The sequence below is a fragment of the Oncorhynchus kisutch genome, linkage group LG20, assembly GCF_002021735.2.
Source record: "Oncorhynchus kisutch isolate 150728-3 linkage group LG20, Okis_V2, whole genome shotgun sequence".
Taxonomy (NCBI): Eukaryota; Metazoa; Chordata; class Actinopteri; order Salmoniformes; family Salmonidae; genus Oncorhynchus; species Oncorhynchus kisutch.
In genome coordinates this window covers 44,444,134-44,467,615 of record NC_034193.2, presented here as the reverse complement: position 1 = coordinate 44,467,615, position 23,482 = coordinate 44,444,134, and the positions used below count along the sequence as shown (strand labels likewise).

The 23,482-nt window shown below is 46.2% G+C and overlaps 1 long non-coding RNA gene and 1 pseudogene across 1 annotated transcript; one reads left to right on the top strand and one right to left on the bottom strand.

The window, feature by feature from the left end:
- Positions 1 to 1,212: 1,212 nt before the first annotated feature.
- Positions 1,213 to 6,466, bottom strand: LOC116355463 (ATP-dependent RNA helicase DDX39A-like; annotated as a pseudogene).
- Positions 6,467 to 13,882: 7,416 nt separating this feature from the next.
- On the top strand, positions 13,883 to 14,650 carry LOC116355462 (uncharacterized). The gene is made up of 3 exons (XR_004204468.1): positions 13,883 to 13,930; positions 14,297 to 14,389; positions 14,539 to 14,650. It is a non-coding gene; the product is annotated as an uncharacterized LOC116355462 (long non-coding RNA).
- Positions 14,651 to 23,482: the final 8,832 nt, after the last annotated feature.

Here is a 23,482-nt window from a genome sequence, read left to right as displayed (position 1 = left end):
ACTGTGGTTGGTTGGTTGGTTGTAGCGATCAGCAGAGGCCTGCCCTGTGCTAAAGGTTCCACTCCATTATCCTGCTGACGCTGAGATACTGAGAGCAACTCCATGACCTGACATATCAAGTCTAAAACTCAGGTATCCTGCCCTACTGCAGCTATTACAAGCTCCCTTCTAGTCTGTTGTTCATATTATTTTGGAAGCACTTTACATTACAGCACGGAATAAAGCGGAAATGGAATGGCAACTAGTTAAAGTTACTCACAAAGCAAACCAATATTTGCCCAGATACAGGATGCTACAGATCAGTATAACTGATACATCACATACTAGAGGGGTGATAATATTACAAAAAACAACATTGCAGTGTTTCCCCTAAAATTCCCCAAATGTCTTGGCATGGGGCCCCCAATTGATTTTGTTATAATGTTTGAGTCACTCAGATACACTATATATACAAAAGTATGTGGACACCACTTCAAAGTAGTGGATTCGGACAGTTCAGCAACATCCTTTGCTGACAGATGTATAAAAATTGAGCACACAGTCATGCAATCTCTGTAGACAAACATTGGCAGTAGAATGGCCTTTACTGATGAGCTCAGTGACTTTCAACGTGGCATCATCATAGGATGCCACCTTTCCAACAAGTCAGTTTGTCAAATATCTGCCCTGCTAGAGCTGCCTCGGTCAACTGTAAGTGCTGTTATTGTGAATTGGAAACGTGGTGTAAAGCTTGCTGCCATTGGACTCTGTGAAAACGCACTCTGGAGTGATAAATCACGCTTCACCAGCTGGCAGTCCGATGGACAAATCTGGGTTTGGCGGATGCCAGGAGTACGCTACCTGCCACAATACATAGTGCCAACTAATGTTTGGAGGAGGAATAACGAATTGCCTGGGGCTGTTTTTCATGGTTCGGGATAGGCCCTTTAGTTCCAGTGTTTTAGCATGACAATGCCTCCGTGCACAAAGGGAGTTCCAAACAGAAATGGTTTGCCGAGGTTGGTGTGGAAGAACTTGACTGGCCTGCACAGAGCCCTGACCTTAACCCCATCGATCAGCTTTGGAATTAATTGGAACACCGACTGCGAGCCAGGCTTAATCGCCCAGCATCATTGCCCGACTTCACTAATGCTTTTGTGGCTGAATGGAAGCAAGTAGCACGTCCCCGCAGCAATGTTCCAATATCTAGTGGAAAGCCTTCCCAGAAGAGTGGAGGCTGTTATAGCACCAAAGGGGGGACAAACTCTAAAATAATGCCCATGATTTGTAATGAGATGTTTGACAAGCTTTTGGTCATGAAGTGTAGCATAAGAACACAACACAAGCCATGGCTAAATGTGTAGAATTGCAGGAAACTAGCTTAATTCAACTGTAAAATACGTTCTTTTCCCCATGGCAAAATGTCTAGAATTGCGAATAGCAGACAAAATAGTTTTAAAAAAGCAACATTTTGTTTCTGCTGCCATGGGAGGGCCTCTAAAAATGTTGGTCGGAGAAGGCGCTGTTGGCCACGCCCAATACCACGCACCCCCATCTATGTCCCCACCTAGTCAGGTGAACAGGGCCTTGCCCTTTATTATGATAAACAAGCCCGGGCAACCATTTCACCAGAGCTGTTGTCTTGGTTGCACTTGTTTTCTAGGGTCACTGGTGTCTGGTAATGTACAGGAATGATTCACCTCAGTTCACTCTCTCTGGGAGTATAATTAACATCACTTCTCTATTGGCCCATTCCAGTGTGTGTGGCAAACAATTCAGACCTGTTCTGTAACCCCAGAGGGAGGTTTCATTTGGTGTTAATATAGAGCTGAATGAACACACAATCAACTGGTGACACAATGTACTGGGGCTATTGTACCAAAGTGGCACAGGTGTAATAGTAATAGGTCAGATGGTTTCTTTTTGACGCCACACTAACTATACTGGTCCCAGATCAGTTTCGATCAGTGCCCCAGAAAAGGGGATCTGGTTGGTTCATCTACTTTGGGAAAGTGAGGCTTAAACCAATCCCATGGACATACTGTGTATCGTTTATGTGTGTATTTTCTGTTAATGCCTAGGCAAATGCAAGGGCATCCGTGGTTGTTGGTGTACAGTGTTAAATCTGTTTGTAATCCATTTGAGGTTAACGCAGCAGTGCTGGTGATCCTTTTAATCTGTATCTTATTGAATCACAGACCTGATCAGGGTCAGATCGGCCTAGCCACCCTCCGACAATGCACTCACTACCATTGCAGAATAAATTATTAGTCACATCGCATTAATTTGCAATTCCTTTGGAGGGAGGATGGTGGAAGTGTGTATTTTAAAGCCATGTTCCCCTTGGTATTCATGGAAACGTGATTATCAGGAGGGCGCTTATTGCTACACCAGGAATTCAGGAAGCAATTATTCTTCTAAATGTGGTTGCGTTTAGGGAACTTGGGTAGTCTGAGGGAGCTTCACCTGATGACATGATATTAGCTAATTAGCCCAAATGTGTCTGTTCTTCATTCAAGCTTACCATCAAAGCAACTTATTCATTAGATTCATCTCGTTATCTAGAATCATCTGCTGTCCAGGGCCATGGACCGATATAATGAATTTCGTCCCGAACCTGCCTGCACGGGCCACTCTGTGCAGGTAGGTGTCGGGGCCACTCTGTGCAGGTAGGTGTCGGAATCCTCGGGCATGTCGTAGTTGAAGACGATGTTGACGCGCTCAATGTCCATCCCTCGGCCAAACAGGTTGGTGGCCACCAGGATCCGCCTTTGGAAGTCCTTGAACTGCTGGTACCGGGAAAGCCTGGGGGAGGAAGGGGGGCACCCATAGATTTAGAATAAGTAGACCAGGCATTATACATCCTGCTTCACTCCTGTAGGTACACTGAAACTGTGACCCACAAACATGTTGTCTGAGAGAAAGTTATTGTTAAGTCCCTCTGGATAACAGCTTCTGCTACATGACTATTATAGAAAATGTGCAAGTAAATGAGATTCTCATTTAACTTCAGCAAAGGACACTTATGCTTCCTCAGCAGGAGGCGAAGACACAGTTTGCCTACTAACGAATTGACACTCCTCAACCACTTATCGGTTTACGGAAAAGTCGAGGACATTCTTTTGTCCAAATCAGAAATTCCCAATGAAAGCCAAGACCCAATCCCAAATCTACCCCTAAACCCTATGCAGTTATTAATATCTGAGATGACTTGAATATCCTAATATTGCTTATACCAATCAAAATTGCTCAGATTTTAACAAGTGCATAGACTGTAGGGTTTAGCCAGTGATTTTTTCCTCTACATCAGAACCCACCTCTCCTCCTGGGCCATGCCCCTGTGGATGGCGATTGCGGGGAAGTTCTGCTCCACCAGCTGAGACAGAGCCACACAGCGCTGCACAGTCTTCACAAAGATCACCACCTTCAGACAGGGGAGAAAATAGCAGTGAGACACCGAAGACAAACATGGGGCACAAAACCCATGCTGCATCTGATATGGCACCCTGGCTTTACCCTGGTCAAATAAATGTACACTCTGAAGACGAAAAACACATGGCATAAAACTCACAGGCAGAAACTTTGTCGGTGCATAGACTTAGTTCACTTGAATGAGTAAAATTGTATTTAAACACGTGACTTTCAATTCCATGGACAAAATACATTCAACTCACTCAGATTAAAACTAAAATAAATTACGTTTTAGCATTCAATTCTCTGAAAAGACCTCTGTCCGTACCTGGTTGAACTCGAGCAGGTTCAAAGAGCTTGCGGTTCTTCTCGCTATCCTTCAGCTTGCAGTAGTACTGCTGCAGGCCGTGCAGCGTCAGCTTGGTCTCATCGTCCACAAACACCTCCATGGGCTACAGGAGATATTCATTAAGCACCAAACAGAACACAGGGAGGAACTACCAGGACTTCCAGTGCTAAACATTTTGCTAGTGTGCCCTAATGAATAGAACATGGGGAAAGTGTCACTCTTTGGGACAGTTTTATAAACCTAGCCACATTAAGTGAAAAACAGGAGTAAAACACATTCTGTGTGTTGGTGAATGAAGAACTACAAATGTGATTGTGAACATCAATTACAAGTACTAGAGCTGGATGGAACTTTATTTTTCATTATAGCTTTAATGCCAGGACTGTTCCTCCTGAAAATGTCCAGAGCCCCAGACCCAGGTTAAGAGAGGGTCAACTCTGGCCACTTATGAGAAGGACAGTCACGAGCAGGCAAAGATTAGAGGGGCTAGATTGGAACATTTTACATGAATATTAAGCCATATCCAAAATCCTTTTAAAAACAAAAAAAAGGGGGCAATCAGTAGTTTCTACATCCATTTTTAGACATTTAAAATGAAAAGAATAACAAATGCCCATGAGCTTAGTTCAACTTTCGTACCCCACCAGAACCCAAAATACAAGCTTGTTTCATTCCAATGCTTGTAAACAAAGTAAATGCAAAAATAAACTACATAGTCTCAAAATATGGTCAAAATGATAATTCTGATATCATTGACGGTCAGTCCTTGCATATAACTCTACGAATTTCAGAGTGGTTAAATTTCTCCAGACCCATCCCTCCAAAACAGGGGCGAGGAAGATGCTTCATTAATGTTTATACTGCCGATTGCCACTTCAAATTGCAATTTAGGGAGATGGGTTCATCTCTGTGTGTGTGTGTGTGTGTAAAACTGCAACTTTAAGTTTCAGAACATGTAGATAACCACGGGTTATAAGAAACCCTTCAACGTACATCCTGCATGAACTTGCGGCAGACAGGACGGATCTCTTTGCTTAGGGTGGCGCTGAACATGGGTGGTGCTTCTCGTGGGGTGTGAGTTTGAAGATGTCCTGAACATCACGCCTCATGTCTGAGGGAGAGACTATAGGAAAATAATATGGCCATCACAAAAAAAAGTCAACCCACTCAGCCTGAAATCTGAGGACTAAATAAAATGTAAATACTTTCCTACGTTTTGGCTAAATCCTTAATTAAGTCACACCATCTATCACATTCTGTTCCAAGATCCACTACTACTTATTAGGACAGTGTATTAGAAGTGCATTCTAAGTGATATGCTAGTAGGTACATTGGAACACGTTTTCAATTGACCTTTCCTCTGTGACGTTTCAACTTACTCCTTGCTCCCGTCACTCACATCTGGCATCAGCTCCCCTGTCCTACTGTGGTCTGAATTTGCATCTTGTCACACTCGTCCAGGACAAAGTGCTTCACGTTCTTCAGGTTGAGGGTCTTGTTGCGGATGAGGGCCAGGATGCGGCCGGCGTTCCCACCACAAAGTGGGGGCAGTTCTTCTTCAGCGCGTCCTCGTCCTTCTTGATGGACAGGCCCCCGAAGACCACGGCTGCCTTGACGGTAGGCATGTACTTGGAGAAGCACTCATACTCTATGCTGATCAGGAAGGCCAGCTCTTGTGTGTGGCACATCACCAGCACAGACACCTGGTAGACAGAGAGAGAGGTAGGGGAGGATGTTTAATACAGAGCTCTCTGGACAGCAGAGAAACAAAAAGCACACAAGATTATCCAATAGGATAGAACAGCAGTGTAAACAGTGAGATTAAAAGGAGAACAAATTCAGACTGCATTTGGCCCAGCGTCATTAGGGATTGGCCGGGGTAGGCCGTCATTGTAAATAAAAATGTGTTCTTAACTGACTTGCCTAGTCCAAATAAAGGTTAAATAAAGTTGGCGATTAGACACTTTCTTATGCAAGTATCCCCAGATACAGATTAAGCCTATTCCTAAACTACAAAGCACTCAATGGATTCTCCATCGAAAGCTATTTTTAGTAAAGGAGGGAGGATGTAACAGCAATTCAGTTGCTGCTTCCACAATGTAGAGATTAATTTCATTATTCAACCACTCACCTGCCCGTCCACAGGCTCAATCTGCTGCAGGGTGGCCAGTACAAACACAGCAGTCTTGCCCATTCCATACTTGGCCTGGCACAGGATGTCCATGCCCAGGATGGCCTGTGGGATGCACTCATGTTGGACTGAAAGACAGAAACGTAACTAGGGAAGTTAGTTAAGAACAAATTCTTATTTACAATGACGGCCTACCAAGAGGCCTCCTGCGGGGATTGGGGCCTGGGATTTAACATAAAAAATATATATAGGACAAAACACACATCACTACATAAAGAGAGACTTAAGAAACATAGCAAGGCATCAACACATGACAACACAGCATGGTAGCAGCACAAAACATTGTACAAACATTGGGCACAGACAAAAGCACAAAGGGCAAGAAGGCGCTGTATCAACAATACAGTAAATTCAGAAGGTTAATTGAAATGCCAATTCAATAATCTATGTACAATTCCTCACCATCTAACCTTAGTAATATTACATGAGGATTCATATTCTTGTAATTTCACTTTCTGAATTGAATCCTAGTGAAACATCACCTTCCAGCACAGGGTTTTCCATATTCGGTCCTTGGGACTCCAAGGGGTGCACGTTTCCCCCCCAACATTACACAGCTGACTCAATCAAAGCTTGATGCTTATTTGAATCAGCTGTGTAGTGCTACGGAAAAAAACAAAACCCCCTGAGGTCCCTAGGACCGAGTTTGGGAAACACTCGTCTAATGTGTATTCCTACAGCATACACGCACACCACCAAAGCTGGACAGTACGCAAAATGGGAAGCGAATACATTTGGCACATAATCATTACAATTTACCTAGCTGGAAACAAGGATTGGACCAGCGACCACCCTGCAACTCAGTTTACAGTAGTTAGCCAGTTGCCCGATTCAATCAAGTTGAACAAGGAATCATGCCTCACTCTCCGCACAAACAATGGCAGCCGCCTCCTCATTCAAACTTTGTGACAGCAAAGTGCTATAAAGGGAAATAGGTTCCAAATGCAAGGTGAATATTCAGAAATAACGTTGGCTCAAATTAATAACGAGCAAGACATTTCTAGGGTCTAACTTGACCTAAAATGTAATTCTCGGAACCAACCTGCGACACACTGCTAGCAGAAGTTAACTGCTAACTGACACGACCGTGCTAGTACTAGCGTTAGCTTGACGCAATGCTAAATGTGTTAGTTTAGCTAGCCAGATTGCACAAGGTTTTCGCAAAGATTTTAACAAAAATATACTCGAACATGGCTGCTATTTGTGGGCATTATGGAAAGAAAAAGATGTTTCTTATTTACAATTGATGCGGATATTGAAAATGACTCAATACTGTATATTTTTTATGCAATTAAAATCGGCTTCGAGTATCACTGCTAGCTAGGTTCACATGCGCAGTCTAGAAGCACTGTGCTCGTGTATTCGTGGCCACTATTGGTCCATTTTAAAGGCAATCTCACCAAACCGGCCTGAAAATGAACAGTCTAATTTAATGCCGATCTTGATTTTCAATATCTGCATCAAATGCCGATCGGGATTTCGCCAGCTGCCCTAAATTAAATTGTAGGCATCATTTCTTGTTTGACAACACTGGTATGAAAAAAGTACACTGATAGCCTTATTCAGCAATAATGTAAATATTTATGATTTCTGTAAATTATAGCTAGGTATGACTAGGTTTCCTCATCCAGAAAAAAATCTGAATTTAGATTAGATTTTAGTCGATTAGTTTATTAGTCGGTCGGAGATGTAATTGTAGGGTACAGTGAAATTCTTAAGATCTGAACTCTAACATTGCAGGTCAAAAAGATAAGTGAATGAAACAATAATAAGAATATGTGTAACCGGTGCTATACTGCACCGCTGTAACTCTGCGTTGTGTGTGGTTGATTGAGATTATAGACGTGGACTTTGGAGATCAGGTAGTTTTAATCAAGCAGAACTCACTCTCTGCATCCAAAAGGAAATAAAACATTTGTAGAGCACATATGTTCTGAGAATCGTCGCCTCTTTCTCTCTCAGTGCATCAAAATGACTTTCGAATACACAAATTAATAGTCTCTCCTTATTATACATAACATATTTTACAAAGATAAAACCACATACCTGCATCCAAAAGGAAATAAAACATTTGTAGAGCACATATGTTCTGCGAATCGTGGCCTCTTTCTACAGCAGATACACAATAGGAGGGAATGGGATCATTCGAGGAGCTAGCCATCGTTCACACATACAATAAATAGCCTGCTAATACCTTAGCTAGCTATTAACCACATGTTGAATTCAGAATGTTGATATCATCCTAAAAAGTACAATTACAAGTGCATCTTAACAATACCATCCACTTATGAGTAACCTCTAAATACACATCATTATTCATGAACAAAACACTGTGTGTATGACTTTGTACTGAAAATAATCCAACTTTTCTGAAGACATAAAAAGCGTGACTACCTCTCTCAGGATACAAAATGATTTGAGCACACTCCACTTCAGCCAGGATGCAGGCATGCATAATAACAAATCAACACGACATATTAATATATGAACCTGGTGAAATTCACATAGTACTTTAACAACTGTTACATATGCATACTATATACATATTTATTTACAACATTTACAAACCAACAGCCTGCATTCATCCAGTTTGTATAAATTATGATAGATGTGTGACATTAAGCTATATTGGGCAATTTGGGCAATGGCGTAACAATGACTGTCTTGGACAAATAGACATTTGGCTTAAAACATGTATTCATTCATGGGCAATATGTGTGCATGCCCTGATCATATCAGCTTACTACATCTGTCTTCCCTCACCAAACCCATCAATGATTTGATTTATTTGACTATAATATATCAGTTATGGCCAACAGAGGGCAACATTTATCCATATAATACGATAAAACCTCACTGAACCTAAATTAATTGGGTTACATAGTAAACATTTTTCAGATATCGTATGTGATCAGAAACAATGCATTAATTTCCCGGAGTGGTCGCTCTGTGCTTTTGTAGTTGACGTCATAATGTACGATGGAATATAAGAAGCCTATGACGTAAACGAACTCAAGAAAATGTTCAGTGCGCTACTTTTGCCTCAGTTGAGTTGATGCTTTGCAAAGGACAGTCATCCTCATGTTCAAATAAATCACTTTCAGTGGACAAAGACATTCTGTGTGAGTACAGCATAACTGGCCAAGATGTTGTAAAAAAAATGTTTGAAATGTATTTTAAAATGTATTTGTTTATTTAAAAAAATGTCAGGTCCAATCTGAAGGGTGCCTGAAAGCACAATGGATAGAAATCATAAACCGTTGAGAAAAATTATTCTAAAAGTAAGTCTCATAAGTGATAAAAAAAATGTTTGTTCATTCTGGGGCTATCCCTCCTGATATGTAATGAGGCTATCTTCTTGGTAGTATAACCTATATGCTGTAAAAACAGATTGATATGATTTATAGTTGGAAAAGTGGGCATAATTAATTGAGGGCTAAGGTTAAATGTATTTCCTTATGTTCATATACCCCAGGCTGGGACCCTCCAAGCTAGTGCTGGAGAGCAGGTCCTCCAGACAGACATCACTGACCATGATGGACTAAGGCTGCCAGCCCTGGTAGACTGCCCCATTGACAGCCCCCTAAAGGTAAGAAAACGTCTTATAGTTCTGTTGCAAAACGTCTGGTTGTAACGGAGACCAGTTGGTTGCAATCTAGTAATATGACGTGTTGAAAACCAGTTTACAACACAATAATAAAGCCATTAAGACACATGGACCACCTACTAAACACAGCAAAAAAAGAAACGTCCCTTTTTCAGGACCATGTATTTTAAAGATAATTCGTAAAAATCCAAATATCCTCACAGATCTTCATTGTGAAGGGTTTTAACACTGTTTCCCATGCTTGTTCAATGAGCCATAAACAATTTATGAACATGCACCTGGGGGAACGGTCGTTAAGACACTAACAGCTTACAGTCGGTAGGCAATTAAGGTCATAGTTGTGAAAACTTAGGACACTAAAGAGGCATTTCTACTGACTCTGAAAAACAACAAAAGAAAGATGCCCAGGGTCCCTGCTCATCTGCATGAACGTGCCTTAGGCATGCTGTAAGGCGGCATGAGGACTGCAGATGTGGCCAGGGCAATACATTGCAATGTCCGTACTGTGAGACGCCTAAGACAGCGCTACAGGGAGACAGGACAGACAGCAATGGCAGACCACGTGTAACAACACCTGCACAGGATCGGTACATCTGAACATCACACCTGCGGGACAGGTACAGGATGGCAACAACAACTGCCCGAGTTACACCGGGAATGCACAATCCCTCCATCAGTGCTCAGACTGTCCGTAATAGGCTGAGAGAGACTGGACTGAGGGCTTGTAGGCTTGTTGTAAGGCAGCTCCTCACCAGACATCACCGGGCACAACGTCACCTATAGGCACAAACCCAACCGTCGCTGGACCAGACAGGACTGGAAAAAGTGCTCTTTACGGCAGGCAATCTCAACGCTGTGCGTTAAAGCGAAGACTGCCTCCTCCCTCATGTGGTAGCCTTCCTCCAGGCTCATCGTGACATGACCCTCCAGCATGACAATGCCAGCAGCCATACTACTCGTTCTGTGCGTGATATCCTGCAAGACAGGAATGTCAGTGTTCTGCCATGGCCAGCGAACAGCCCGGATCTCAATCCCATTGAGTATGTCTGGGACCTTTTGGATCGGAGGGTGAGGGCTAGGGCCATTCCCCCCAGAAATGTGAAGCAATCTTGGTGGAAGAGTGGGGTAACATTTTCTTATTTCATTTTTTAAGAGTGGGTTAACATCTCACAGCAAGAACTGCCAAATTTGGTGCAGCCCATGAGGAGGAGATGCACTGCAGTACTTAATGCAGCTGGTGGCCACACCAGTTACTGACTGTTACTATTGATTTTGACCCCTCCTTTGTTCATGGACACATTATTCCATTTCTGTTAGTCACATGTCTGTGGAACTTGTTCAGTTTATGTCTCAGTTGTTGAATCTTGTTATGTTCATTCAAATATTTACACATGTTAAGTTGGCTGAAAATAAACGCAGTTGACAGTTAGAGGATGTTTCTTTTTTTGCTGAGTTTAGTTAGAACTAATAGTTTTGGAATTCAGATTTGAATTCTGATTGTAATTCTAAGGTTATGGTTTATAGTTGGAAAAGTGGGCATAATAATGGAGGGCTTGAGTTCTATGTATTTCCTTATGTTCCTATACCCCAGGCTTGGACCCTCCAAGCTAGTGCTAGAGAGCAAGTGCTCCAGACAGATGTCCATTCCGCTGGCCATGATGGACTAAGCCTGCCAGCCCTGGTAGACTGCCTCCAGGATAGCCCTCGAAAGGCAGATGTCCATTCTGCTGGCCATGATGGACTAAGCCTGCCTGCCCTGGTAGACTGCCTCCAGGATAGCCCTCGAAAGGTAAGAAACATCTTTTAGTTCTGTTGCAAAACGTCTGGTTGTCACGGAGGCTAGTTGGTTGCAATCTAGTAATACGACAGGTTGAAAACCAGTTTACAACGCGATAATAACGCCATTAAGACACATGGGACCACCTACTAGTTAGAACTAATAGTATTGGAATTCAGATTTTAATTCTGATTCTAATTCTAAGGCTAACCCTTATGTGACATGTCAGTCAGTACCATCATGCATATGGTGAAAAATGTGGTTTCTATGGTGATATGATTGCCCCACTGTTGTTATTTGTCTCAGAACCTTGTGCCGAAGCCCCCGCAAGGCCCCAGGCCCAGCCGAGAGGCAAATATAGCAAAGGCAGAAAAGAAGGCCACAGAGGTTATCAAGGCTAGAAGGTCTAGGGAGGCTAAGTATGGGGTGAAAAAACTAAGCCGCCAAGTAGCTGGTATGTTGGCACTGCCTCAAACTCTTCTAACTCAAACAACCAGTTACAGTGAGTATTCATCTCCACTTCCAAAATACCTGGATTTATTGATAGAATTCTAAAACGATATATGGTGGAAGGATCCACTAATGTCTACGATTCTCTTTCTGTAGGTGTCCTGCCAGCTATCAAGAAGGGCACTAAAGTTACTAAAATGGAGACAACAGGTGGGTGTTGCTGACACAGTGTTTATTCCTGATTATACAACTTCAATAGAATCGTTTCTGTGGTTACTAGCTTGTTCGGTGGTAATTCTGACTGTCTTCTGTTTCAGAACCCCTATGTCCCTTGACACCTGATGGGGAGAAAATGATCTCCTCTTCATCTGTTGATGACCTCCTGACCCCAAAGAGTGATGTCACGTCCGAGGCTAAGAGCGATGATGCCTCCCGTCCAATTGGACCTGAGGTGTTCTCTCTAACAAACTTCCTGAAGTCTCACCCGTGAGTCCTGCTGTGAACCTCATTATGTGCAGAAAAAATATGATCTATGTAAGCACTAGTTTAAGTTGCCAATGATTCCTGGTGTTTGTTTTCCAGTAAGAGAAAGCTTATCAGGAACTTCCTCAAACAAATAGTAAGTCCCCCATTTCTTCTGCTGTCAAAGGTGGAGTGATCATGTGAAAAAACTATTTTAAAATAAAAACTACTAGCTGTCATTTTTGTTGTTTTCTGTTTCTCTTTCTAAGAACGTGACAATAGGTGACCTGGACGAGATCATCGAGTGGGTGGTGTGTGTCTCCAATGAGGTGTTCCTCCCAGTGATGGTTCTGATCAGGACCTCCAGTCCAGAGTCGTCAAACTCGTCCCGCTGGGGGTCAGGTGAGCTCCAGATCATCTCCAGCGAGTTCCACCAGCGGAGTTCTGAGCCGAAGGGAAGGCTCCTGGGTGGGCAGCCGCCCACTCCCCCTTCTGAGACCGACAAGGAGCTTCAGGGCATAGCAGATCTGTCTGTGAGTAACATCCTGAAAATGGCCCAGGAGGACCTCTTCTTTTCTGTTGAGGATGATCTGGAGAACACCCATCCAGACATCAGTCTGACCGAAGAGAGGCTCTCCAGCATCTTCTCAGAGTTGTTCAGGGACACCTGTGAGAGTGCCCAGGAGGCCGCCAGACGGATCCACCACATGAGGTCTGGAAGAGGCAACAGCAGCCGGAATGGGAGATGCCCTGGGTTATCGCAGGGATCGAGCAGGTCCAATATGCCAGATTTGGGAGAACTGGGGTCAGTGAGGAAGCCCAAGGAAAGCGACGTCCATAAAGTCCTTAGCGAGGGGTCTCTCCCTGTCCTTGCCCTGCTTGGGGAGAGGCCAGGGGAAGTTGGGGAGACCAGCAGCCCTGCTGGGGAGATGGACACGACCCAGACTGCCAGCACTCCCAGCATTCCCCGGTCTGGGCATGGCGGCAGAAGAAGTAGGCAGACCACCGCTCCCACCACCGGCCACAGAGAGGCAGGAGTCACAGCCAGTAACATCTTTGATGTTATTTTTCATCTGACGCACTCAGACACTGACCGGGAACTCCACCAGGAGTTCAGCAGTGAGGATGATGTTTCACTGAATGACATCACGGACATGAAGTTAACCCCACCAGTGGAGCCCCTAGGGCAGATCCTGTCCTCATGGAAGCTGGTCAACAGGATCTTCAGGGGGAAGGTCCACTACTTTGGGAAGGAGCTCATCTGCAAGGTGTATCAGATGCTTCTGGACACCGGTATGGGAAGGAGGCCAATGGCCCGCCAGAGCAGGTCCGAGCCCATCCTGAAAGACCTGGCTGCCAACCGTAGGCTCTCCGATGAATTTTTCACAGATGTGCTGTACATGTTCATCCAACGGGCCATTAAGAATCTGCTGGAGTACTTCTTGGGTCTGCCGACCACCCCACCGGGTAGAGACATTATGTGGAATGACAACTTCAACTGGATGTATAGGGACGGCTGGGGGGAGACCCCCAAATCCAGCGAGAACGAGTTGTGGGACAGCGACTCCACCTGGTCACGTGACCTTGGAGAGGAGGGGGCAGAGTCCCGTGGGAGGTGGGCCGCTCTGTTAGAGAAGGGCAGCTTCCTGACCCTCAAGTCCTCCAGCTCCCTCTCCCTCTCTGATGACAACAAGGAGGCACTAGGTTAGATATTTTGTTGTTTTTACCGTCTTTTTCACCCGCACATTCCACTTTTTTTTATCTTATTGTCAGTAATGGTATTTTCATTTTCTCTCTTTTTTTCAATTTTTTCTATACAGTGTTTGGAGACATGTTATGTGTGAAGAATTACTTTAAATCAAATGTCAAACTCATTTTATAGAAGGCCGGGTTTCTGCAGGGTTTCACTCCACCCTTGATTGATGAATTAAGGTCACTAATTAGTAAGAAACTCCTCTAACCTGGTTGTCTAGGTCTTAATTGAAAGGAAAAAACTAAAACCCGCAGACACTTAGCCCTCCATGGAATGAGTTTGACACCCCTGCATTAAATACATTTTGATTTGACTAGGGGCCGTCTGCCAGGTCCTGACCACCAGGGTGGGAGACATCCTGAACAGTACCTGCAACGACGATTACAAGGCCAGGCTCATCATCCAGAAAGGTACACTTATAATCTGTTTTGCCCATATGACCAGTAATAACCATGTAATAACCAGTGTATTACCATTATAGTAAATGTACTAGATACTGCATAGTGTTATACATGGATGTGGCTTTGAACCAGTTCAGAATATGAGTGTGTTTTCTTAGGATTGGATTCCGGTGCCAGGGAAAGGTTCCCTGGCTCTCCGTGTTCCTCTTCACCCAAGGACGAAGAGGAGGTGGTTGTAAGTGTCTCAAACCCTAAACCCTCCACCTCAACCCAGGCAGCATGGGCAGCTCCTGCCCAGGCTCTGGACGGTTTTCTGCCCAGACCATGCCTGGATAAAGAAGAGGTAGTCCCCAGCACCTCCATGAAGGACGACTCTGTGACGACCACCCATGCAGCTCCTTCCCAGACCCTGGAAGAAGAGGTGGGGGAGGCTGAGGTCTCCGAGATGAGTGACAGCTCCCTGATGCCCACCAAGAACAGACAGGACCCCCTGGAGAAGATTCCCTCCCTCCTATCAGGCAAGGACGACATCCTCCTTCGCAGCACTCCCTCGGCCACCGTCATGAGCCCCCAGACTCTGAAGTTTATTCTCCACGGCATCATGTGCCGACTGGAGGCCTCAGAGTCCCCCCAGACAAGGAGGGCCAATGACCCCTTCAGAATGATGAAGGATCTCTTTTTGGAGGTCCAGCATGCCCTGAAGTATGCTGACATCTCTGTCGTCTTTGGCCTGGAGGAGAGCATCCAATTCAGTGGGGAGGATGCGGTGAAGGCCATCGTGAAGACTGCGGCTAAAAGATTGTCCCTGCGTTCGGACTCCAACCGGGCTCAACTGCGTGCCGCACGCTCTGGTAGCGAGGGAGCAATCAGGTGTATGGCGGACACCATCACACAAGTCATAGATGACTATTCCGAGGACTGGAGTTTCAAAGGCCATTTTGGAACCAGGAGGAGCCGTGGTAGTGGGAGGTCACACTCCTCAACCTCCTCAAGGAGTGACGTCACCCTCACCGAGGAGCTCCTGGCTTGGAGGGAAACCCTAGAAGAGGACCTAGAGGAGATGGCTGATGACAGCACTGGTTTGGAAAAGACCAGTGTAAGCTCAGCCATCTCGGAAAAGTCCCAGGTAATTAGCTACCTTTCTGAAAGCACCAAGCCCATCAGCAGCGCCCTCTCCACAGACCTCGAGGACATCACCTCCACACAGGTGAGACGGCCAAGAACCAGTAGATCGTTTAGTTATTTGGGCTGTTTGATTGTGAGGCATCGACTCATGTCTGTTTCTCTCTCTACTAAGAAGGAAGAGGCTATGAAGAAAGAAGTGAGGAAGTCAGGAAAGAAGAAGCGAGGAATTAACAAGAACCAGAAGAAGAACAAGGTGTCTCCTCTTGGCAATGATAGTAAGTCCTCATTTCTGTCAGTCAACATGTGCATCTGTCTTCAGCACACTATTGTAATGTAAGGACGGGAGACTATGATAAAGTTATTATTCATTAGCCACTAAATGGAAGACAGCGGACTAAAACAGGGAGGAACTTTCTTGAACTTGCCAATAACAAATGCTTGTTTTTGTTTTCTGTTTCAAAATATTTTGCTACTGTGTACCCTAATGAACACGACCATGATTTTATGCCTTGTTCTCTGTCACCTGTTCAGGTACTGTGGCTGCAGATGAGCCTAAGAAAAAACAGTCTCTCCTCCCGCGGATCACAGCCGCCCTGGCAAAACTATTTTGCTTCCCCTGCAAAAAAAAAATGCAAATAGTAACTGTGCAGAAGACGAGTTTGGGAAAACCCTGCTGCCACCTCCCCCAACCCACTTTCTAAATAAACTCTCAAAGCCAACAGAAGAGGGAGAGAGACAACCCCCCTACTCACAACTCATTTTATAACACCCCATTTAATTAAATAAACACAACTTTCAGCTATTTTGATCTTCTTCTTCTTGAGTTTTTTTTTTACAGACCCACCTGCATGCTATAGATTCTTAAGGTCAATTTGCTGTCTACTACAGTATCATTGTTATGAGTATGTTCACTGTGCCAGTCATTATAGCCAGTATAGGCTATAATAATGCCCTAACCTAGTTTCAATTGACATAATAAGAGTTACATTTGAATAATTCCCTCATTTTATATATTTTTTTAGAGGGAATAAATCTCTAAAGCACTATAGAGTGCCGTCCTTAGAAGGGGTGCGTCACTTGAGTGGGTTGAGTCTTCCTGTCTGGGTTGGCGCCCCCCCTTGGGTTGTGCCGTGGCGGAGATCTTTGTGGGCTATACTCAGCCTTGTCTCAGGATGGTAAGTTGGTGGTTGAAGATATCCCTCTAGTGGTGTGGGGGCTGTGCTTTGGCAAAGTGGGTGGGGTTATATCCTTCCTGTTTGGCCCTGTCCCAGGGTATCATCGGATGGGGCCACAGTGTATCCTGACTCCTCCTGTCTCAGCCTCCAGTATTTATGCTGCAGTAGTTTATGTGTCGGCGGGCTAGGGTCAGTTTGTTATGTCTGGAGTACTTCTCCTGTCTTATCCGGTGTCCTGTGTGAATTTAAGTATGCTCTCTCTAATTCTCTCTTTCTTTCTCTCTCTCGGAGGACCTGAGCCCTAGGACCATGCCTCAGGACTACCTGGCATGATCACTCCTTGCTGTCCCCAGTCCACCTGGCCGTTCTGCTGCTCCTGTTTCAACTGTTCTGCCTGCGGCTATGGAATCCTGACCTGTTCACCGGACGTGCTACCTGTCCCAGACCTATAATCTGACCATGCTGGTCATTTATGAACATTAGAAAATCTTGGCCATGTTCTCTTGTAATCTTCAGAGGTTACTCTGCGACAGCGGTGCTGATACTGCTTCATTTCTCTCTTGTCGAATTAATACAATGGTCTTCATTTGCATATTTCCGGAAAGCGAATAAGCCCCTCAAATGAAAAGGGAAAAACCGTTATTTTTCTGTAGCCTACAGTTTTACCCACAGAAATAGGACACATTGTAGCCTCTTCACTTGCGCGGCCTCTATTGCATATATCGTTATACAATCGTTGCAATGTTTTGAATAGCCTTCTATCACATTGCACTGCAAGACATCGGATTGAACTGACATTTGAATTGGTGACAGATACTGGAGCATCATCTGCAGCGCGAGAGCCTGTTGTACAGGTAGCAACCATAGGCATTAGCATATTGGCCTGAAATCCTGGTAAGTGCCATCACACAAACTGAAACAGGCAAAAGCCTACCTAATTACATCCTCAGCCAGTTCTTTGTATTCTATACACCGCAGGTTATTTGTCCTTCAGATGTATTCTTTTTGCTAGTGAAGTCATGCTACAGCCGTTAGAATATTGTAGTCAGAAATGGGTGTTATTTGAGTTGGCTTTACTCCAGAAGATGAGTGTCACGTCTAATTAAGGTGGGTGGAATCAGGCCCAGAGAGCAGAATGCGATAATAAAGTTTATTCTCCGGTGAACAAACAAACACGGTCAACCCAAACAAACACAGGGCGAAATTATCCAACATAGGATAACAGACTAACCGGAGAATAAGAAAACAAGATAACCACGACAGACGAAAATGAATGACCAAAATAAACAATCCCGCACAAAACAAGGGTGGGACAACCTACATTATATACAGACACTAATTAACTAAACAACACACAGGTGAAACCAATCAGACAAAACCAACAGATACACAAAAAGGGATCGGTAGTGGCTAGTAGGACGGTGACGACGAACGCCGACGAGGACGACGAGGTGCTGGGTGATCCGGGTGGAGGCGGTGAAATTCTATCAGGAGAGAAGGGTCCAAAATGTCCCTCACCGGAACCCAGCATCTCTCCTCCGGGCCGTACCCCTCCCAGTCCACGAGGTACTGTAGGCCCCCCACCTGGCGTCTCGAATCCAGAATGCCTCGAACTGTATACGCCGGGTGCCCCTCGATGTCCAGAGGGGGCGGAGGGACCTCAGACACCTCACCTTCTTGCAGGGGACCAGCCACCACCGGCCTGACGAGAGACACATGAAACGAGGGGTTAATACGGTAATACCTAGGAAGTTGTAACCTATAACACACCTCGTTTATTCTCCTCAGGACTTTGAACGGCCCCACACACTGCGGCCCCAGCTTCCGACAGGGCAGGCGGAGACAGGTTTCGGGTCGAGAGCCAGACCCTGTCCCCCGGTGCAAACACGGGGGTCTCACTGCGGTGTTGGTCAGCGCTCCTCTTCTGCTGTTCTCCCGCTAACCGTAATGAGTCCTGAACGGCCTTCCAGGTGTCCTTGGAGCGCCGTACCCATTCCTCCACCGCAGGAGCCTCGGTCTGACTCTGATGCCATGGAGCCAGGACCGGCTGGTAGCCTAACACACACTCAAAAGGAGACAAGTTAGTAGAGGAGTGGCGTAAGGAGTTCTGGGCTAGTTCGGCCCATGGAACATACCTAGCCCACTCACCAGGCCGGTCCCGACAATAGGACCGCAGAAACCTGCCCACATCCTGGTTAACACGTTCCACCTGCCCATTACTCTCGGGGTGAAAACCTGAGGTTAAAGCTAACCGAGACCCCCAGTCTCTCCATAAACGCCCTCCACACTCTGGACGTGAATTGGGGACCCCGATCAGAGACGATGTCCTCAGGCACCCCATAGTGCCGGAAGACATGGGTAAACAAAGCCTCAGCAGTCTGCAGGGCCGTAGGAAGACCGGGCAACGGAATGAGACGACAGGACTTAGAAAACCGATCCACAACGACCAGGATCGTAGTACTTCCCTGGGACGGGGGAAGGTCGGTGAGAAAATCCACCGATAAATGTGTCCAAGGCCGTTGTGGAATGGGGAGGGGTTGTAATTTCCCTCTAGGTAGGTGCCGAGGAGCCTTGCTCTGAACACACACTGAGCAGGAGGAGACATAAAATCTCACGTCTTTAGCCAGTGTGGGCCACCAGTATCTCCCTCTCAGACTCTGCACTGTCCTCTTGATACCAGGATGACCCGAGGAGGGAAGAGTATGAGCCGACCTAATCAGCTTGTCCCGGACCACCCTCGGCACGTACTTGGTCCCTACTGGACAGTTAGGAGGAGCCGGCTCTGACCGTGAGGCCCTCTATCTCAGCATCCACCTCCCATACCAACCGGTGCCACGAGACATGACGGTGGCATGATGGGAGTTGGCTCTACTGACCGTTCCTCGGTATCATAGAGGCGAGACTGTGCGTCAGCTTCAGTGTTTTGGGAGCCTGGCCGATATGTGAGGGTAAACTGGAACCTAGTAAAAAACATGGCCCACCTAGCCTGACGTGGATTTAGTCTCTTAGCTGCCCGGATGTACTCGAGATTACAATGGTCAGTCCAGATGAGAAAAGGGTGTTTAGCCCCCTCAAGCCAATGTCTCCACACCTTCAGAGCCTTGACTACAGCTAACAACTCCCGGTCCCCCACATCATAGTTTCGCTCCGCTGGGCTGAGCTTGCTCGAATAGAAAGCACACGGGCGGAGTTTGGATGGCACGCCCGAGCGTTGGGACAGCACGGCTCCAACCCCAGCCTCGGACGTATCCACCTCCACTATGAACGCTAAAGAGGGGTCCGGATGCGCCAACACCGGCGCATTGGTGAACAGCTCTTTCATACGACTGAAAGCTCTGCCCGCCTCTGCTGACCAGCGCAAGCGCACCGGTCCTCCCTTCAGCAGTGAAGTGATGGGAGCAGCCACCTGACCAAAACCCCGAATAAACCTCCGGTAGTAATTGGCAAACCCTAAAAACCGCTGCACTTCTTTCACCGTGGTCGGAGTCGGCCAATTACGCACGGCTGTAACGCGATCATCCTCCATCACCACCACGGAGGTGGAAATACGATACCCCAGGAAGGAAACGGACTGTTTGAAAAACTCACATTTCTCCGCCTTGCAATACAGGTCATGCTCCAGTAGTCGCTCAAGTACCTTACGCACCAGAGACACATGCTCCGCGCGTGTGGCAGAATAGATCAAGATGTCATCAATGTACACTACCACTCCCTGCCCGAGCAGGTCTCGGAGAATCTCATCTACGAAGGATTGGAATACGGCTGGAGCATTCTTCAACCCGTATGGCATGACGCAGTACTCATAATGACCAGAAGTAGTACTAAATGCGGTCTTCCACTCATCTCCTCCCCGGATACGTACCAGATTATACGCGCTCCTCAGGTCCAGTTTTGTGAAGAATCGCTCCCCGTGAAATGATTCCATTGCCGTAGCGATGAGAGGTAGTGGGTAACTAAACCCCACTGTGATGGAATTTAGACCTCTATAATCAATACACGGACGCAGACCTCCATCCTTCTTCACAAAAAAGAAGCTTGAGGAGACGGGTGATATGGAGGGCTGAATGTACCCCTGTCCCAGCGATTCGGAAACATATGTTTCCATCGCAACTGTCTCCTCCTGGGACAATTGATACACGTGACTCCTAGGAAGTGCAGCGTTTTCCAGAAGGTTTATCGCGCAGTCCTCTCGACGATGAGGTGGTAATTGGGTCGCCTTCCCTTTACTGAAGGCGATAGCCAAATCGGCATATTCAGAGGGAATGCGCACGGTGGAAACTTGGTCTGGACTCTCCACCGTAGTCGCACCAACGGCAACTCCTATACACCTACCTGAACACTCCTCTGACCACCCCTTAAGAGCCCCCTGTCGCCAGAAAATTCACCGGGTTGTGTTGAGCTAACCAGGGAACCCCCAACACCACTGGAAACGCAGGTGAATCTATAAGGAACAGGCTAATCTGCTCCTTATGATCACCCTGCGTTACCATGTCCAGCGGCACCGTAGCCTCCCTAATTACTCCTGACCCTAATGGTCGGCTATCTAAGGAGTGCACGTGGAAAGGTCGATCTAACGACACCAGGGGAATCCCTAGCCTTAACGCAAGCCCACGATCCATAAAATTCCCAGCTGCGCCTGAATCGACTAGCGCCTTATGCTGTAGAGATGGGGGAAAAAACCAGGGAAAGAAATCAATACAAACACATGACCGACAGGAAGCTCTGAATGAGTTTGGTGCTTACTCACCTGGGGTGATCGAGCAGTGTTCCGCCTGTCCTCCCGACTCCTAGACGAGTTCCTCCAGCACCGGTCGGACGTGTGCCCTCGTCGACCACAACTGGTGCAGGAGGACACTCCTCCGGTCCCCCTTGAAGCCGTACCTCCTAATTCCATAGGGATAGGAACAGGGGGGCTGGGGATTGGAAACGACAGGACCTGATCCGAACGCCCGCGAGCAGCCAGCAGGTTGTCGAGACGGATAGCCAGATCGATAAGTCCATCCAGAGTGAATGTGGTGTCCCGACATGCCAGCTCCCTGCGGACGTCCTCACTGAGACTACATCTAAAATGATCAATCAAGGCCCTGTCGTTCCATCCTGCTCCTGCTGCCAAAGTCCTAAACTCTAGGGCAAAATCCTGTATGCTCCTCGTCTCCTGACGCAGGTGAAACAGCCGTTCACCCGCCGACCGACCCTCGGGTGGATGGTCAAAAACAGCTCGGAATCGGCGGGTGAACTCTGGGTAATTATCCTTAGCCGAGTCCGGACCATTCCACACTGCGTTGGCCCACTCGAGGGCTCGCCCAGTCAAACAGGAGACGAGGGCGCACACGCTCTCCTCTCCAGAGGGAGCAGGACGCACGGTAGCCAGGTATAGTTCCAGCTGAAGGAGGAAACCCTGGCACCCAGCCGCCGATCCGTCAAACTCCCGTGGGAGTGTCAGCCGAAGAGCCCCAGAGCCAGATGTGGTCGCAGAAACAGGTGCTGGAGAAGGGGTTGCTAAAGATGAGGTGGGGAGGCCACTCCTCTCCCATCGATCCATTTTCTCCATCATTTGGTCCATAGCAGAACCAATCCGGTGAATCAGGCTGGTATGATGGAGGACCCTCTCTTCCATCGATGGAGAGGAGACGCTGCTGCTCCTGCTGATTCCATGGTGGTGCGGGATTCTGTCACGTCTAATTAAGGTGGGTGGAATCAGGCCCAGAGAGCAGAATGCGATAATAAAGTTTATTCTCCGGTGAACAAACAAACACGGTCAACCCAAACAAACACAGGGCGAAATTATCCAACATAGGATAACAGACTAACCGGAGAATAAGAAAACACGATAACCACGACAGACGAAAATGAATGACCAAAATAAACAATCCCGCACAAAACAAGGGTGGGACAACCTACATTATATACAGACACTAATTAACTAAACAACACACAGGTGAAACCAATCAGACAAAACCAACAGATACACGAAAAGGGATCGGTAGTGGCTAGTAGGACGGTGACGACGAACGCCGAGCACCGCCCGAACGGGCAGGAGAGCAAACCTCGGCGGAAGTCGTGACAGAGAGCGAAAGATCTCAAACATTTTATTATGGAAGAGGTATTATGGCTGACTATAAAAAAAGTGAAGTATTCTGCCCCAAGCATCTGCATTCGGTCTTTTTGGGGACTACTTTTCAAGGAATAAATGACCTTGCATTTCAGGCTAATAATTGTTAATATTATAAATGCTAGAATAGAACAGACTAGAGACATGCACCACCAAGTGAAAGCGCTGGGTAGATTTCACCAGTACAGGGTGTGTTGAGTGAGAAATCAAGTCATTTCTTTTAACCTTATCTAGGAAATGCACTCACCATACAGAGAGTGAAACACTAACTCTCGAGAAAACAATTATCTGATCTTCACACATCCTCATGACCTTGTTTTGAAATTAAACTCTATACTAGATTACCACACACACACGGATGGGACATTTGAACATTACAGCTCAGTAAAAGGGACAGTTGGCATTTACACATAGCTGTGTAAACCTCACTTCTTTCTTATCATCCCTGCTACTTGCTGTTGTTATGGCAATCCATGCTAAAGTGAACTGTGAATGAATGGTAAACTAATATGCCTTTGTGATGTTGTCAGATTAAGTCTTTGTGTTTTACACCGGCTTGGCTGTGGCGTGCTTCTTCTGTACAAAACTGCTGAATGCCACAATAAGGACCGTAGTAGGAGGTTCTGACTATTTGTTCATCACACCGACTCTCTCACTGTGGTTGGTTGGTTGGTTGTAGCGATCAGCAGA